The sequence below is a fragment of the Canis lupus genome, chromosome 15 (genome assembly GCF_048164855.1).
Source record: "Canis lupus baileyi chromosome 15, mCanLup2.hap1, whole genome shotgun sequence".
NCBI classification, from domain to species: Eukaryota; Metazoa; Chordata; class Mammalia; order Carnivora; family Canidae; genus Canis; species Canis lupus.
This window is the reverse complement of record NC_132852.1, coordinates 22095606-22113400: the sequence shown is the minus strand read 5'-3', so window position 1 is coordinate 22113400 and position 17795 is coordinate 22095606. Positions and strand designations below refer to the sequence as shown.

Here is a 17795-nt window from a genome sequence, read left to right as displayed (position 1 = left end):
CAGTGAGTATCTTCTTAAGTCCAGTGAGCATTACTTTAAATCCCCTATCAAGCATATAACTTACCTCTATTCATTTAGCTCTTTTACTATCATTCTGTCCTCTTCTTTCCTTTGAGACACATCCTTCTGTTTCCTTAGTTTTGTCTACCTCTTTGAGTCTATTTCTCTGTGTTAGGAAAGTAAGCGATGTCTTCTGCTCTTGCAAGTAACTGTCTTATTTTTTTTAAAGATTTTATTTATTTATTCATAGGCACAGAGAGAGGGGCAGAGACACAGACAGAGGGAGAAGCAGGCTCTATGCAGGGAGCCCGATGTGGGACTCAATCCCGGGTCTCCAGGATCACACCCCAGGCTGCAGGCGGCGCCAAACCGCTGCGCCACCGGGGCTGCCCCAAGTAATTGTCTTATAAAGAAAAGGTCTTATGGTGCTTTGCAGGACAATGTCTTGGTGGTCCAGTGATATCTCTTATGTGTGTTGTGTGCCCCTACTGTTATGGCTGAGGCATGTTTACCCTCGGTCCAGTATATGCAATGGGTCTCTTTTTCTGTTGTAGGCAGGGTTTGGCCCCTGTGTTGTTAGTGGGCTAGTCTGGGGCCACCTTGGATTTGAGTTGAGTCAGACCAAGTGTTTTGCAGAGCTGTGGTAGCACAACACTGCAGGTGTTCTCCCTGTGTTGTCTCCTGAGAAGCCTTTTTTGGGGATGAAACCTGCAGTCAGACCAGATATCTGCCCCCAGCCCATTGATGGGGACTTAGTTGGACTAGTGTGTGTGGTGTCTTCTCTTCTCCCATTGCAGGAGTCACTCTGGAGCAGTGTTGGCTCTTGTTGGGGCTGCATGCACATTCTCAGCTTTTTGCATCATTTTGGATAAGCTCCTGCCAAGGACATGTTGGAAAGAACAGATCCTCAGGAGAATGTGTGGGTAGGGAATGTGGTGCCAAGAAGGTGTGTGCTGGCATGCTGTAGGAGGGGATCTGGAACCACCAAGAAAACTTCCAGGGCCAGGATTGAGCAGGCAGGTCTATAGAAAAGTATGTGGGTGGGGAATGCTATTAGCAAGCTAGGAGGATAGTATATACACACAGGTGTCTCTGTGTCCAAGCTTGGGGATGGAAGAGGGAAATTGCGCCCATCAACACATCTGTTCTTGAAGAAGTCTCCCAAAGATTCCTGCCTCTCCAGCACATGCCCTGAGATTAGTAAATAACTTTCTTCTATAAATCTCAGGGATTTTTAAACTTCTACTTCTATGCTGTATTTCAGGACTGTTTGTTGTGCTGTCTCTTTAAGGGACTCAGTTTCCTGTTGCTATCCAGCTCTCCCAGAGCCAAACTAAATGATTTTTAAATTTCCAGGTGTTAAACCCCATTGATTGTAAGAACATGTGTGAAGTTAGGCCCCTCTGGTTTTCAAACCCAAATGTTATGGGGATTTGTCTTCCCAGTGTAGGATCCCTGTGCTTGGGATGCTCCTCACCCCTCTCTGTGCCTGTGGTGTCCTTCCCTCCTGCTTCCAACCACATCACCATTCTTCCTACCCTTTTCAATGTGGCTTCTTCTCTACATTTAGCTGTAGAGAGTCTGTTCTGCCAATGTTCAAGTCATTTTCTGGGTTATTTATACTGATGTGGGTGTTATCTAGGTTTATCCCTGGGACAAGGTGAACCCAGGAACCTCCTATTCTATCATCTTTTCCTGAAGTCTAAAATTCAGTTCTTCAGTACACTAGCTACACTTCAAGTGCTGAATAACTACTTGGGATTAGTGGCCACATTACACAGCGTAATCCTAGAGCAACTAACATGGTGATTTTCTTGAGTAGTATCTGATGAATTGCATTAAAGGGGAATATTTTTAAAATGTAGATATCCAAAGATTGATGTTTTGAAGCTATGGTTTTTGTAGCATGTATATTTGCTGTTGGATATTAAGTATTTGATTACAATAGTGGGTAAATTTAAAAGAATTTTTGTTTCATTTTGCTTTTATGTGCCTGATTTAAACTCTATGTTTTCCAGCCAAAAAATTCTAATTGAAAACAACATCCTAAATAAACAAATCTGTAACGAATGCTAACTATACACCAAACACTATGTTAGAAGTCATATATCTTGTATCATTTAATCATCTAATTTGGATAACTGATCTATTTAAAGCTTTTCTCATTCTCTGCACTGTTTCTATATAGCATTTCTAGTGAAATGCTGGCAGGGGAATACATGTATCTGGTTTCTATTTACAACTCTGCTATGAGCCACTTGTATCACTTTGAAGAAATCATTTGAAATTGATTCTCAATGCTACTGTGACACACAACCTAAAATTAGTTATATATGGAGAGATATTGCCTTCTCTTCTCCAATCATAAACAATTGGTCACTTTTGTACAAGGATGAAAAATACATAGGATACAAAATTGACTGGGTTGTGATAACACAGTACATCTTGATTTTTGACATGGAAAAAAAAGTCACTTGAGATTTAAGGCATGTTCCTTAAATAAGCTAGAATACATTGTTTTTATAGTTCTCCACTATACCATCTGAATTTGTATGCTATTGAGTAAAAAAGAAGAGGGTTTTACAAACAGCATTCATAAGTGATTAGCTCAAAACTAGGTAGGATTATCCAAGTGTCAATCTATAATTCTGCAATATTAATATACAAGGATACAATCACAATTACATGAAAGTGATTAGCCATATATTATCTATTAAACATCCTATCAATGTTTCTCCAATCCTTCCATGGCCAAAAAATGAATAAATTTCAGAAGTTTGAAACTATGATTGCCCATTGATCATAATCTTGGTTCTATCTCTATTACCTAACATCGAATTCCACCATTTTGTACAGGACGATTTGTGATTATAAATGCTATTTTGATTAGCAAATGAAAGCCTTGGTCTTTTACAGGATAAAAATGACATAACATTTAAACTTGCAAAAATAGTTTTGCATTCTTACAGAGGAAATCATGTGTTTTAGTGGCAAGAAGACGTTGGGAATTAGAAAGCTTTTCTTCTTCTGCAGTGGCCTCATTGCTGACATGCTGTTCAGAAGTAACATCAAACTTCCCACCACCTCAATTTGCTCATGTGTGTAATGAGTTCTTCTGTTACACCACTGGTATCTACTTAACAAGGATGGTATGAAAATTAATTGGGGGAGTCTTTAATATGCTTATTGCTGCTCTAAGAAATGTATTTAAAAATAAATAAACCAAAGTTACTTATTAATTAACATCATTTATAGATATCCCCAGAAATGATACTTTTGATTTAATGGTTTTCCAAAAAGAGCAACAAAAATTCAACTACATTCCACTTTGAATTAAGGAATGACCATCTAGCTTCTGCATTATATTGATGTGTTTTCCAAAAACACACTACTCATCACATCCTACTTCTCCCACAGAGATACAGAATAAAAGTTAAGCATCTGCTCTTCCACAGCAAAATGAAGATATCCATATTAACCAAACACACTTGAGTAGACAAAATTGTTCCTAATGGATAAAAAACAACACCTTGCTTGCTAGAAGTCTTGATACAGATGGCACAAAACTCTGTAGCATACCACATGGAATAAGGTTTTAATGTTGAAATCCACTGATCAAATAAGACACATTAAGGATGTATGCCTTTTAAAAATACAATAAAAATAGGGAATAGAATTATAATTTTGGTGTGATGCAAATGTCATTATAATTTTTTAAATTTTTTAAGAATACTACAATAGAATAAGAATTTATACTAGTGTAAGCAAGTACTACTATACTTGTAGTAGGAAGGCCTAAACATAGAGTAAATGACATATAATTTCACTATGAATCAGCCTAGACATACATCCAGAAAATTCTATAAGCCAGGGACCATTGGTAACTGTTTTAATATACTAAGTCACCTCCCAAATTCTAACTCAAATTCTTAAACTAATACAATGTTTAACATAGAAGAGGCCTAAAATTTTGAGATGTTATTCTACTAATGTTTAAAAATAGCACAAAATATATTGAATTAACATTGAAAATACATAAATACAATATTTAAGATGTTGAATAATAAATGAAAATCCTGAATGTTTGAATTTGTGTTATGCGAGTCTACAAACTCGTATGCATATGTGAATTGGCAAAAGTCATGGATTTAACAAACTCAGGTTTTTATCTTGGATTTGATATTTGAAATCTGTGATCCTGTGCAAGTCAAGTTTCCTCTCTCAAAAAATAATAAAACTGGGTGAAATTATCTTTTTATTCCTTCTAAGCTAAAATCTCTGAATCCTGTATGAATTCCATTTTTCCTTAAGTCACAGGTTAAAATAATGCTTACCTGATAAATTGTAAAAAGTAAAGTATTAACAGATTGTAAAAAATAATGTTATATATTATTGTTTGAAAGCATTTTCAAATTTTCAAATAATTCAATTACAAAACTATCACAATTTGAGCCAGTTTTCATAAAAAACATATAATTATGGAAACCAATTTTGCAATCATAAACTCATATACAAAGCAAAGGAATAATGGCCTTTTAAATTATAAAACCTAAAGCCAAGCAAATAGCCCTGATCCCATTTTTAAGTAATAGACATATTTAGCTTAAATAAATAAGATCTGCTAAGAATGCCTACTAGTGTGTTTAAGTCATAACATCTGATTTCTGTCATCATTTATAGTAACTCAAAATTAATCAGTTAAAATGTGTTTATTCAAAAAGTGTGCTTATTCAGAAGGGGACTGTAAAGAAAAATTAACAAGCCAATGTATAAAACAAGTTGAAAGACAAAAATAAGGAACTTCAAGAAATGCCTTATAAAAGGTAACATTTGAACACATCATATCAGATACCATTTTAAATGTTTTATATTGTTCCTTAAATTCTCACAGCCAAAGAGATAGGCATTCTCACTGTGTCATTTACACAGATGATACCAAGGGACAGAGGAGTTTATAGACGCTCAAGCTCACACAGAAACCAAGTAGCAGAGCTAGGATATGAAGCCAGGAATTCTAGTTCCAGAATCTATGCTTTTTAACACTCTTTAGCCACCTGACATATGTCATGTAGTTTGGGAAGCAAGAGGTGTGTCAGTTTGAACTATAGGAAAATGTGAGAGGGTGTTAAGAATTAGCATTTGGATGTTCCAGTTCAAATGGCCATGGAGGAAGATTCTGAACTCACCTCCTCCCTCAGATACATCAAATCTACAGGTATATATGGAATAATACCTCTTAAAAACCCTCTAAAAATTAGCAAAGAAACCCCTTCACATCAAGCAAACAAGAGGAAAACTACATTGAAGCAGATATGGCTGAGACAGAATGATGCCTTAAACCACACCCCTAGAGCAGTGACCCACACTGAGAAGGAAATAAAAACCTGGAGTTTTTCCTGGAGAGTTGTTCCCTGAGGAGCACAGGATATGCCCCACGGTAATTTTTAAGATGGGTACCTGAGAGATGTGCCCCTAAAACATCTGACTCTGAAGACCAATGGGGCTCATGCTCATGAGACCCATAGGTCTATGGCAAACTGAGGAACATCTCTTTAAGGGCCCATAAGTGGACTTACCTGCCCCAAGGCCCAGCACAAAGGTAGTTGTTTGAAAAGCTCGAGACTTCATGGAAAGAGAAGCATTTCCTAATTTTAAAGTATTGGTCTAAGAGTTAGGGGCCCATTGGAATACTCCATAGAGGCAGAGGCTGGTGGGTGCCATTTTCTTGCTTTTCCTTGGCGTTGCTAAAGCCAGCAAGAGTTATCATTCTTTTTTTCTCTTTTCTCTTGGGTGTCATCTTTATGCTCCAGATGTGCGCATCATCTTCTGCACACTCCCGCTTCCTGTCCAAAGTCCACAGGCACCTTCTTTTCTTTTCTTTTTTCTTTTTTCTTTTCTTTTTTTTCTTTTCTTTTTTCTTTTCTTTTCTTTCTTCTTTTCTTTTCTTTTCTTTTCTTTCTTTTCTTTTCTTTCCTTTTCTTTTCTTTTCTCCTTTCCTTTCCTTTCCTTTTTTCTTTTTTTTTTTTAAGATTTTATTTATTTATTCATTAGCAACACAGAGAGGAGAGAGAGAAAGAGGCAGAGACACAGGCAGAGGGAGAAGCAGGCTCCATGCAGGGAGCCTGACATGGGACTCGATCCCAGGTCTCCAGGATCATGCCCTGGGCTGAAGGCAGCGCTAAACCCCTGAGCCACCCGGGCTGCCCGGCACTGTCTTTTTTTTCCTCCTTTCCTCTCTTCTTTTTTCCCTTTCCTTTCTTATTTTTTTTCCCCTTTTTATCTCCCTCTCTCTTTTGGCAAGTGACATCTTTGCACTTTCCCTTGGCCTCACTCCAGTCAGTGGCACTTTCTTCATGCTCTCCTTCTGCTGTGCTCCAGATGCCAGTACCTCACAGAGGAGAGTGTTTATGCATGTCTGGTGCTCCAGTTTTGTGGCTGCCACTGATGGGACATCCTTTGACTACATGGATCTGAAGCCAGAGGGGCTTGTGATCTTGGGTCTTACGAAATTACAATAATCAGAGAGACCATTCTTGGAAGACTACCACTGTCAGGGCACTACACAGACAGCAGACTGAAACACTTCCCAGAGTTCTGAGAAAGAGGCCTATGTTGTCCAGGACCTTTGGTCTGAGGCAGGCTTCTGAACTGTAACATTTATAGGAGCGTAAGGAGGGGCTTATAGGGAATGGAAGCTGGTAAATGCAATCTTTGCACTCTCTTCTGCATTGCTCCAGCTCATTGACATCTTACAGTAAGGAGCTTTTACCCTTTTCTGGTTCCATTTTCATGGCTGCTGTCAAACTACAACTCCATGTATTTGGGTCTGGTGGCCAGTAGAGCTTAACTCACAGATCCTACAGGATTATAACCAACAGAGAGAGTTATTCCCAGGACATGGCAAGAGGCAACAATCATAGGAGCTCAGTCTTTCTGAAAAAAAGGTCTATTAGATTATTATCATAGCAACGGCAGCAGGGCAGGGTTCTGATTAAACACATACCTAATCTGACTGCTAACTTTTTCTGAAAACTCAGAAGTCAGACATTACCTGAGCTTCCGAGCATTCTAGAGAGTCAGTATCTCTCAGAAGGAGATCTTATATATACGTGGCATCCCAGTTTTTACTTCTGGCACACTTATTTTTGGCTACCACCAGAGGACACCCCTTGATTGCCTGGCTCTGGTGGACAGCAGGACTTATATTCCTGGGTCTCATGATGATCAGAGACACAGTTCTTGGTAGCCTATGACTTCAGGGCACTACACAAACAGAAGACTAAAACAAGCTCTTCCATGAAAGAGGCCTACTTATTGGTCCTGGACCTTTGGCCTTAGGTGTAGGCTTCAGGTTTGGTATACATCTAGAAGCTGCAAATCTGCTCTCAGGGAATGTACACTGGGGGACACCATCTTTGAGGCCTGCTTTTGCCTCACTACAGCTCACCACTATATCCATGAAAGGAGCTTTCACATTCATCTGGAACCCAAATTTTTACAACTGCTGTTCATGGGAAGTAAGGTTTATTCTAGAGATACAAGGATGGTTCAATATCCATGAATCAATTAATGTGATGAGCCATATTAACAAGAATGTAGAATAAAACAATATGATCATCTCAATAAATGCAGAAAAAGTATTTGATAACATCATAAAGGCTATTTAGGATAAGCTCATAGCTAGTATCATACTCAATGATGCAAAGTTGAAATGTTTTTCTCTAAGACCAAAAATAAGATAAGGATATCAACCTTTGTACTTTTGCTCAACAAAGGTTTGGAAGTCTTAGCCAAAGCAATTAGAAATCAAGCCCATTTACAACTATATCAAAAAGAAGAAAAATTAGGAATAAATTTATTTAAGGAATTGAAACCTGTATACTGAGAACCATAAGACAATGAAAGAAATTGAAGAAAAACACAAATAAATGTAAAGATATTCCATGCTCTTTTGTTTGGAAGAATTAATATTGTTGAAATGTTCATAACATCCTAAGAAATCTACAGACTTGATGTAATACCTATCTGAATATTAATCGCATTTGTTCTCAGAGATAGAACAAAAATTCTAAACATTTTATGGAACCACAAAAGATTAGCCAATGCAATCTTAAGAAGAATAAACCTGGAGACATATACTCCTGAATGCAAGTTATATCACAAAGCTACAATAATCAACACAGTATTGACATAAGGAACACATAGATCAATGAACCAGAATAAAGAGCCTCAAATAAACTCACATTTATAGTCAATTAATTTATGACAGAGAAGCAAAGATACAGTGGGGGGAGGACAATCTCCAATAAATGATGCTGAAAAACTGGACAGTCACCTGCAAAAGAATGAAACTAAACCACTCTCTTACACTGTACACAAAAATTAACTGAAAATAGACTAAAGACTTGAATGTAAGACCTGAGACCATCATACTTCTAGAGTAAAACACCTACAATAAGTTCCTTGATATTGGTCTTGGCGCTGACTTTTGGATTTGACACCAAATCAAAGGCAACAAAAACAAAAATAAAAAGTAGGACTATATCAAACTAAAAATCTTCTGTATACCAAAAGGAACCACCAACAAAATAAAAAGGCAACCTACTGAAAGGGAAAAATTTTTTTTTTTTTTTTTTTTATTTATGGTAGTCACAGAGAGAGAGAGAGAGAGAGGCAGAGACATAGGCAGAGGGAGAAGCAGGCTCCATGCACCGGGAGCCCGATGTGGGATTCGATCCCGGGTCTCCAGGATCGCGCCCTGGGCCAAAGGCAGGCGCTAAACCGCTGCGCCACCCAGGGATCCCGGAAAAAATATTTTAAAAATCATGTTTCTGATAAGGGTTTAATATCTAAAATATGTAAAGAACACATACAACCAAACACCAAAAAAAGCAAACAGTTCAACCAAAAAAAATGGGCATTGGACCTAAATGGACATTTTCCCAAAGAAGGTATACAGATGGTCAACAGACACGGTAAAGATGCTTACCATCATGCATCATCAGGGACATGTCATTCAAAGCCACAATGAGATACTGCTTCACACCTGTCAGAATGACTAAAATAAAAAAAGACACATAACAAGTGTTGACAAAGGTGTAGAAAAAAAGGAACACTTGTGCACTTCTGGTGAGAATATAAGGTGGTAGAGCCACTGTGGAAAACAGTAGGAAGGTTGCTCAAAAAAAATGAAATTACAACTACCACAAGAGCTAGTAATTTCACTCTGGATATTTATCTGAAGAAAACAGAACACTAACTTGAGAAAAAGTATTTTTAAACATCCCAATGTTTGTTGCTGCATTATTTACAATAACTAAGATATGAAAACAACTTAAGTGTCTAACACTGGATGAATGAATAAAGAAATTATGAATATATACAATAGAATATTATTCACTGTTAAAAAAAAGAATAAAATCTTGCTATTTGTGATAACGTGAATGGACTTTGAGGGCATTATACTAAGTGTAATAAGTCAGTCAGTGAAAGATAAATTCTGCATGATCATACATGTGGAATCAAACAAAAAAAAGTCAAGCTCATACAGAGAACAAATTTCTGGTTGCCAGAGGTAGGAGTGGAAGATGAACAAAATGGGTAAAAGGAACCACAAGGTATAAACTTCTAGTTATAAAATATATAAGCCATTGGGTATAATGTACAGCATAGTGACTACAGATAGTAATGCTGTATTCTATATCTCAAAGTTGCTAAAAGTGTAAATTCTATATCTCAAAGTGCTCAAAGTGCTAAAAGAATTTCCATCAAAAGAAAAAGTTTGTAACTGTGCATGTTGTTTGATATTAATTATTGAAGTGATCATTTCACATACATACATTTACTCATTCTGTTGGATACCTGAAACTAATATTATGTAAGTCAATTATACATCAATAAAAACTTAATAAAACTGGTTTTACTAAATAAATAGTCATCCATGATGGTAAAAAGAGATTTAGAGTTTGTGTGATATTAGGTGCCAGGTCAGAGTCTGGATTTAGTTGAGATTATTGAAATTTTCTAAGCAGGGAAGTGATAATGATAAGAGCAAAGTTTTGAAATAATCTAGCAGCAGTGTACACAGTGTTTTAGACATTGCCAGTTAGGTGGCTCCCAGTATTGTGAAAATAAGCTGGCTGTGACTCAGGAATGGAAAGACATGTACGAAATGTGAGGAAGCATTGTGAAAATAAAATGACTAAGGCAAGTAGTGACAAATGTATGCAATAGGAAGTTCCACAGTTTTGAATTTGATGCACTTGAAAATGCATGATGCCATTAGCCAAAAAGAACACGAGAAAGCACAATTGGTATAGGACTGTTAGGGTGAGATGATGAATTCAATTTTAAGGTTTTTAAACATACCCTAAAACCTCAGTTTAATATTATGAAATTCTGAAGATAAAATAAGCTTCTATCTAATGCCCTCTTCTGGGCAGAGAGAGTATAAGAGAATAAGTCAAATTTTCATAGGCAAAGCTGTATATAAGTTTTTGAAATGTCACTGAAAACCGTATTTAGACTTCGCATCATAAAAGGATGAAATTATTGGTCAAAGAAATAATATCCATGTAAATCTGGATACCTTCCCAGAAATGACATTTGCCATCTTAACATGCTGGAGAAAAATTTGAAATAGATTTTAAGTAACAAAACTAACTTGGTACTTCATATCACATAAACTATTTCTCCATCTGTAGCTTTGTACCTGCCAATCTAAATAGTTTGAGATAAAATGCTTTAAAAATGATAAGGAAAATCTAAGAGTATTTTATGTGTATGTATATATATTATATGCATGTGTGTATACATTTATGTATGCTTATATATATACTTTCATATCTATATTCATTATATATAAACATATTATTCATGTATATATATTCAACACACAACATTCTTCTAATATCCACTGTATTTTTGTCCTTATTGCTATCATTATTATTATATTATTTTGAAAAGTTTGCATACCTTCATTGCTATGACTTTTATATCAATATCTTTACTCCCCTCTTTCCTTACTTATTTTATGAATAAAAAAAACCTTCCTGTCCTCTCCCTTCTTCTCCTTCATTATCCTTTTTTAGCCAATAGTTTTATCTTTTTTTTGGCATATATCTTTGTATTCATAATTATGCTTAAGCTTTTACTTCTTAATTTATCAACATTAGTAGTATGTTTTTACTTTAATTATTATCTATGAGGCAATAAATGGGCTTATTTTGCAATAATTTTTCCTATTTTTTGTTAGTTGGGTTGTTTCAACACACAATATTTTGTCATGTCAGCATTTCTTTGTTTATAATTTTATAATAAAAATATTCAATACTCACCACCAACTGCCTCTGTCTGGTGTGATTTCCTTGATCATCTGTTGTTGAAATGAGGCACATACTCCAGTAGTAGAATCATCAGGAAGTCAATATTTCCTAGGTCATTGTATATTCAAAATTGTTTCTCTGTAGGCTTTTGATTTGAAAGAAAGACTAGTTAATTATAAAATCTTTGGCTCGGAATTTTTTCCGTGAATACAATTAAATATGTTTAATTGTTTAATGACATTGAAGATTAGCATCCAAAAAACTCTGATAATAATCTCATTTTCTTTTGTTTATATGTAGCATGAACCTGAGTATAAAAATATTTATTATAGTACATTTTCTAATTTTCTTTTCAAAAAATATACTTAACTGAGTATTTTCTGAATTTCTGTGTATCTGAAAAAATTATTCTAATATCTTAATATGGCTAAGTGTTTCAGGTTAATTCTAAGTGAGATTTTTTATATTTCTAAGCATTTATGGAAAATAAATACAAAGAACTTACAGAGTCTGATGGAATTGGGAAGAATTGCTGCAAAAGAGAAGAGACCAAGGTATAAGTATGACCTATTAATGGATCTTTAATTTTTAATTTAATTAATTAAATTTATTTATTTAACAAAGAGAGAGTATAAGCAGGGGAGCAGCAGAAGGAGAGGGAAAAGCAGGCTCCCTCCTGAGCAGGGAGCCCAATGTGGGGCTCAATCCCAGGACCCCAGGATCATGACCTAAGCTTAAGGCAGACGCTTAACTGACTGAGCCACATAGGTGCCCCTTATGGGATCTCTATATTAGAGACAAAGGGAAATTATGATTACAGCAGGAAATTTATCCCAAAGATTGTTTTTAAATAGGATACCCCAGAAATTAAAATATGGATATTTAATTATCAAAGACATAGGTTAATCGAAAATTTGCCCCTTCTTGACAGTACAAGGACCATTGCATATTTCAGTTCTTTTTTTTTCTTATCGTACATGCTGTCATTGTCCTACCCATATCAACTTAGCACTTGCATCTTACATTTTATCCAATGTTTCAACTATCAACAATCTCCAGCTCTGCCTGAGGACTTTCTCTGGGCCCCTGAAAGGCATTCCAGAAGGGTTTGGAAATCCTTCTGCACTCCAGGAGCATCCCTCAAATATTGACAACAGATGCTGGAAATTTTTCCCATCTTTCACCTTTCTGAGATTATGAGGCATGTTCTGCTCCTTCTCAGATTTCCAAGGGATAACTGACTTGGTAACATCATTTGACTAGCTTTCAGGTCTTTCCTCTCTCACTTCCCCACTTCTCCACCATTGTTTTCTGACTTATCTTTCCAAATCAATTTATACTCAAATGCTAATCCCAAAGATTCCTTCTGAGGACACTCAAATCAAAAGACTGACATCAGAAGTGGTCCTAGAAAATACACCCCTCAAGATAGAATTTTAGTATTGGTTTACTCATATACCAGATAGCAACATGGGCCCTATTACCAAGGGTGTGATTAAGAATGACAATGATGCCTATCTGCCCAATAACCTGAGGTGAATTGGAATAGGGACTGGTGAAAAGGATGGACTGACTTATGCAATACATCAAATCACGAAAGACATGCATAAATTGCTAACTAAGAATTATGAAATCAGCTTCTGTTGTTCATTGCCACTGACATCTTTAAGGGAGGAAATGGCAGACTCATGTTAATCAATTATTAATTCAGGGCATGATGTGAAAATCAGAAGGTCTCCATGTCAGTACCTAAAGGGACTTTTATTTCCAGCAGCAGGGAACAAACTATACTGAAAATTGAGTCCAGGATCTAATTGTGAGAGTAAAAGAGTTCCAAAGAAAACCAAATTAGCAGATCCAACAAGGCTCCTATGATAAAATGAGGTACAAAATTGCCCTAAATTCTCTTGGCCAACAGGAGGCCCCATTCCCCTTCCTAGAGCAATGGTCTTCCTGGAGACCAAGAAAATGCCTCACCTTAGGCTGATAGGCTTGAAGTTTGTCTTACTCAAGATCTGCCCATACCTTTTTCATTGCTTCTAAGTGAAGAGTAAGATCTAGAACGTGACAAAATTGGGAATTTCTTTTCCCACTCTAGAAACAGAGGTCATTCACCAAAAGATCTGCAAGTGTTAGTTAAATATACAAGCAGGGACTGAGAGAACATGCATGAGTATGAAAGTTACGTCTCTTATAATACAATGGAAAATGGTTAATTATCTTATAATGGAGTGGACAGTATAGAATAAAATGGCTATTTTAGGAGGAAAACTATTTTTACAGTTAGTGAAGAAATTTTATAACATATACAGAGTTGATACATTGCCAACTGTGGTACCACAGTCCTCAATTAGCTTACTTTCATCTAAAATATTTTTTATTCTCTTTCAGGTTCTTTAAGGTAGATAAGATCTTTTTGTTCCATCTACTCTGTGTTATTTATCTTGCCCAAATGCTTGGAAATTGATTAATGTCTAAAGAAGATTATATTTTATCTGGGTCTTAAATACTTCAATTTCATAGCTAGTCATAGTATTCTATGTCACTGCAGTCCCTTTTACTCTGTTCTCAGAAATTATTTGAATTTTTCCTACTTTTTTTTTTAAGATTTTATTTATTTACTCATGAGAGACATACAGAGAGAGGCAGAGACACAGGCAGAGGGAGCCTGATGTGGGATTTGATCCCAGGACCCTGGGATCACCACCTGAGCCAAAGGCAGATGCTCAACCACTGAGCCGCCCAGGCATCCCAAACTTCTTCTACTCTTAACTGATTCCCAACCTGTCAGAGATAAACTTGATTAAAAATTTCTTTGATAATCTCTCATTTGAGTGATATTGGGTGATCTTTCAACCAGTATGTGTAATCATTCATTCTGAGGGAGAAAAAAATCCTTATTCTTTTCAAATTGAGTTCAGTATGATAATAAACATAGCATGTATTTGCATATTTGCTACTTGAAATTAAATGATCAATCATCAGTGTACTTCCTAAATATTAAAATGACTACATTAAAATTTTAAAAGATATATTTTTCGGAATCCTGCTTTTGTTTCAGTTTTAATATTACCCAGAATAAATTAGGAAGAAAAAAATAATGTTTAAAATAATATTTTGTTTTGAGGATAACATTAAATGTTCTAGCAATGCCTCTCAATCAATATGTAAATGTGTCAGAAAAAATCACCTGCTTGCCATGATCAAAAGATCAAATCATAGGAAAAAATATCAAAAATTCATGCTGCCTTAAGTATAAGCATGCAAACACTGTCTTTATTATTAATAAAATTACTTTAAGTGATAAAACAGAAAAAACTCTTGGAATATTAATTACCAACAAAGTGATAGGCAATTAAGCTTTAAAAAAAAAAGTAGAGACAAAGATCAAAATGCATTATCTAACTACTGTGGAATAGATACATTTATTATATCTTATTAACCTATTTAACCTTCAAAATAAAGTATATAAGGTAATTATATATTATAGTATATATACTATATACTTATATAGTATATAAGGTAATTAAATTATTTCTAATTTATACATAGGGACATTGATGTTCGGAATATTAAGACTGGTTAACCACTACTAAGCTGGTAAATAATGATTTTGTTTAATGGCTTCATAACAATAATAGAGCACAAAGGTAAAACAACATGGTAGATGAATTTTGTTTATCATTTATTTGTTGTATTGTATTGTATTGCATTGCTTTGTTTTGTATCAATAGTGATTTTTAAAGGCCAGTAATATGAACAAGAGTTCTCTGAAGTATATGAAGCTATTACAGATATTTTTTTTTTAATTGATTTTATCCTTCTATCTCACTTCTATCATATGCCATGGATCTCTTTTAACACAATCCTATATTTTTCACTCTCAAATTATAAATATATCAAAGTTGAAATGAATGTTAAGGTTATACCATTTCCAGAGGCATTTAAATGTTCAGTTATTATTCTTTGGAAAGCACTTTTAAAATTAACTACAAATTCATATTTGTGCAAAGGAACATAAAGATAAAAAATATATAATTTAATTGAGTTAGTTCTACAAATGTAAGTCAGAAATTTTGGAAGAGTTTATTAACCTCCGGTGGGTGAAGAGCTTCTAGAGGCTATATACTCTTAGTCCTACAGCATAAGGAGCTACTGGTGTCAAAACACAATTACTGTATAAGGTAAAATTTATTTCTACAAGTAGATAAACCAGTTAGATAAAACTTTGGAGCCAACACAGGACAATGAATCAAATGATTTTAAAGAGATCCATTATATTTAAGAAACAGAAGTTAAAGAACATTTTATAATTGGATGTACTTTATTGAGGTATAATTTGTATATAATAAAATATACAGATCTCAAATGATTAATTGCATAATTTTTTCAATTATATATGCTCAGGCAATAACCAGACAAAAGAAAACATAGAGTAACCCTAAAATCCGAGGAAGGTTCTTCATACTCCTTTGTGCTCAATACATACCTACTATATAGGTCATTGATTATTTCTGCTAAATATTTATACTTTTAAAATTATTTTCTTTTCTTCTTGCTTAGTTTCCTCCTCTTTATTCTTTAAGGTTTTAAGGTTTAGATTAATTTTACTATTTTCTGGGGCACCTGGGCGGCTCAGTAGCTGAGCGTCTGTCTTTGGCTCGGGTTGTGATTCCATAGTCCTGGGATTGAGTCCCACATTAGGCCCTCCTGCAAGAAGCCTGCTTCTCCCTTTTGCCTATCTCTTTGCCTCTCTGTGTCTCTAATGAATAAGTAAATAAAGTCCTTAATAATTTTTTTTCTGTTTTCTTCTTTTTTAAAAAAATAGGCATAGAGCTATTCTAAGTCCTCATTAGCATGTACAGATAAATTATTCTCAGCTTTGGTCCATCTAAAACTGCTATTTTCCTCCTTCCATTAATGAAGAATATTTTCATTGGCTATGGAATCCTAGATAATCTTTTCGGCATTTTGAAAAAGGCATTTTAGTGTTAACTGGCCTCGGTTGTTTCTAATGAACAGTGTCATTATTCTACTTTTGTTCTTTGTATAAGATTAGTCTTCTCTCTGGCTGCTTTAATATTTAATTTTCATGTTTGAGTTTTTTTCAGCAAGTCGAGTATGATAGATCTAGCTTTGGTTTTCATTTTATTTATCCTTAAAACTTGCTCCATTTTTTTAGAAGTGTGACTTGATAACATTCAATAATCTTGAAAAGCTCTCAGACATTATTTCTAAATATTTCATCTTTCCCATTCTCATTATCCTTCTTGGCCTCAATTACCATGTGTTATGTGCAATTTTATATTATACAACAGACCTTGTATGTTCCTTTTTATTTAGTTTTCCTCTCTCTATAAATTTTTTCCCTATTTTTCTTTTAGTTTGGATACTTTCTCTTGATCTATCTTCATGTTCACTAAACTTTACTGCTTTTACTCTGCTATAAAGCCCATCTAATGATTTTTTTCTGTTTTATATTTGATTTGTACTTATGTCTACCTGATTCTTTTCTTTCATAGTTTATTTCTCTTTTTTAAAATTTTTCACTCTTAGCAGATACTGGCCACCTTTCTCACCAGATACTTTAGCATTTTTATCACAATATTTTAAAGATCCTTTGTGACATTTCCAGTTGTTGGGCTATCTCTGTATTTATTTATATTATTTATATTGATTATCTTCTTATAAGTCACATGTTCTTTTTTCATTTTTACTGTATTTTGTGGGCGTACCAAATATTCTGTATAAAATAACAATAGAAACTGCTATGTTATGATATTAAAAACAAAATCTGCCAAAAATACTTGCTCATACTGCTTAGCTTCTAGAATCAATAAGATGAATCAGTAAGATCTAGAGTGGAAACAGGTCTGGGATTTGTTGCAAATTTTATTTGGTTCAATTCCTCTTTGGCTTTTCATTATTTTAAGTGAAGAATTAGAAATTTTCCCTCAGTAGAATTTGGTACCTGAGCACAATATTCTGATCAACCATTTTCTCTTTACAGTCAAGCCCAATCTTTAGGAACCTTAAAATCTTTGCTTCATATACAGGTTTCCAGGCTTTGGATTAATAGAGGATTCTCTTTGTTTTCTAGTCTTGCTCTTAGCTTACTCTTAGATGTGGCCTCATGCTGATTCTAGGTTTTGGAGTACAGATGATTTACATTTTGTGAAGGTTGAGGATAGTTAGAAGGAATTTCTCTCATGTTTTCCGCCTTTACCTTTCCAAAGTTGAAAGCCAAGCATGTCTTAGAAAATTTTTCTCAGTTCTGCTGTGCCACAGCCAACCTTGAGTTGCTGAATGTCTGAAGTGTCATTAGTTAATTTATGATGTCCTGACCTCAGTCTTTTAGAGTGAACCCTCATGCACACAGTGAAAACCTGTGACTAAATAACTGGTAGCTCGTTGCAGACTTATATGATGGCTCCTCAGCATCCTAATCTGTTATAACAGTTCACATGCAGG

The 17795-nt window shown here is 35.0% G+C and overlaps 1 long non-coding RNA gene across 8 annotated transcripts in view; it reads right to left on the bottom strand.

Moving 5' to 3' along the window:
* The window catches only part of LOC140604740 (uncharacterized), a 357291-nt gene that overhangs the window by 134481 nt on the left and 205015 nt on the right, over positions 1–17795 (bottom strand). For 6 of the 8 annotated variants that reach the window (XR_012007550.1, XR_012007552.1, XR_012007545.1 and 3 more), the window contains 3 exons: positions 11830–11856; positions 11337–11469; positions 8990–9058 (listed from right to left, as the gene is read on the bottom strand). This is a non-coding gene — a long non-coding RNA (uncharacterized lncRNA). Of the gene's footprint in view, positions 1–6052; positions 6858–8989; positions 9059–11336; positions 11470–11829; positions 11857–17795 lie in introns of those variants that run through there. The other 2 variants (XR_012007551.1, XR_012007549.1) reach the window with 2 other exon arrangements.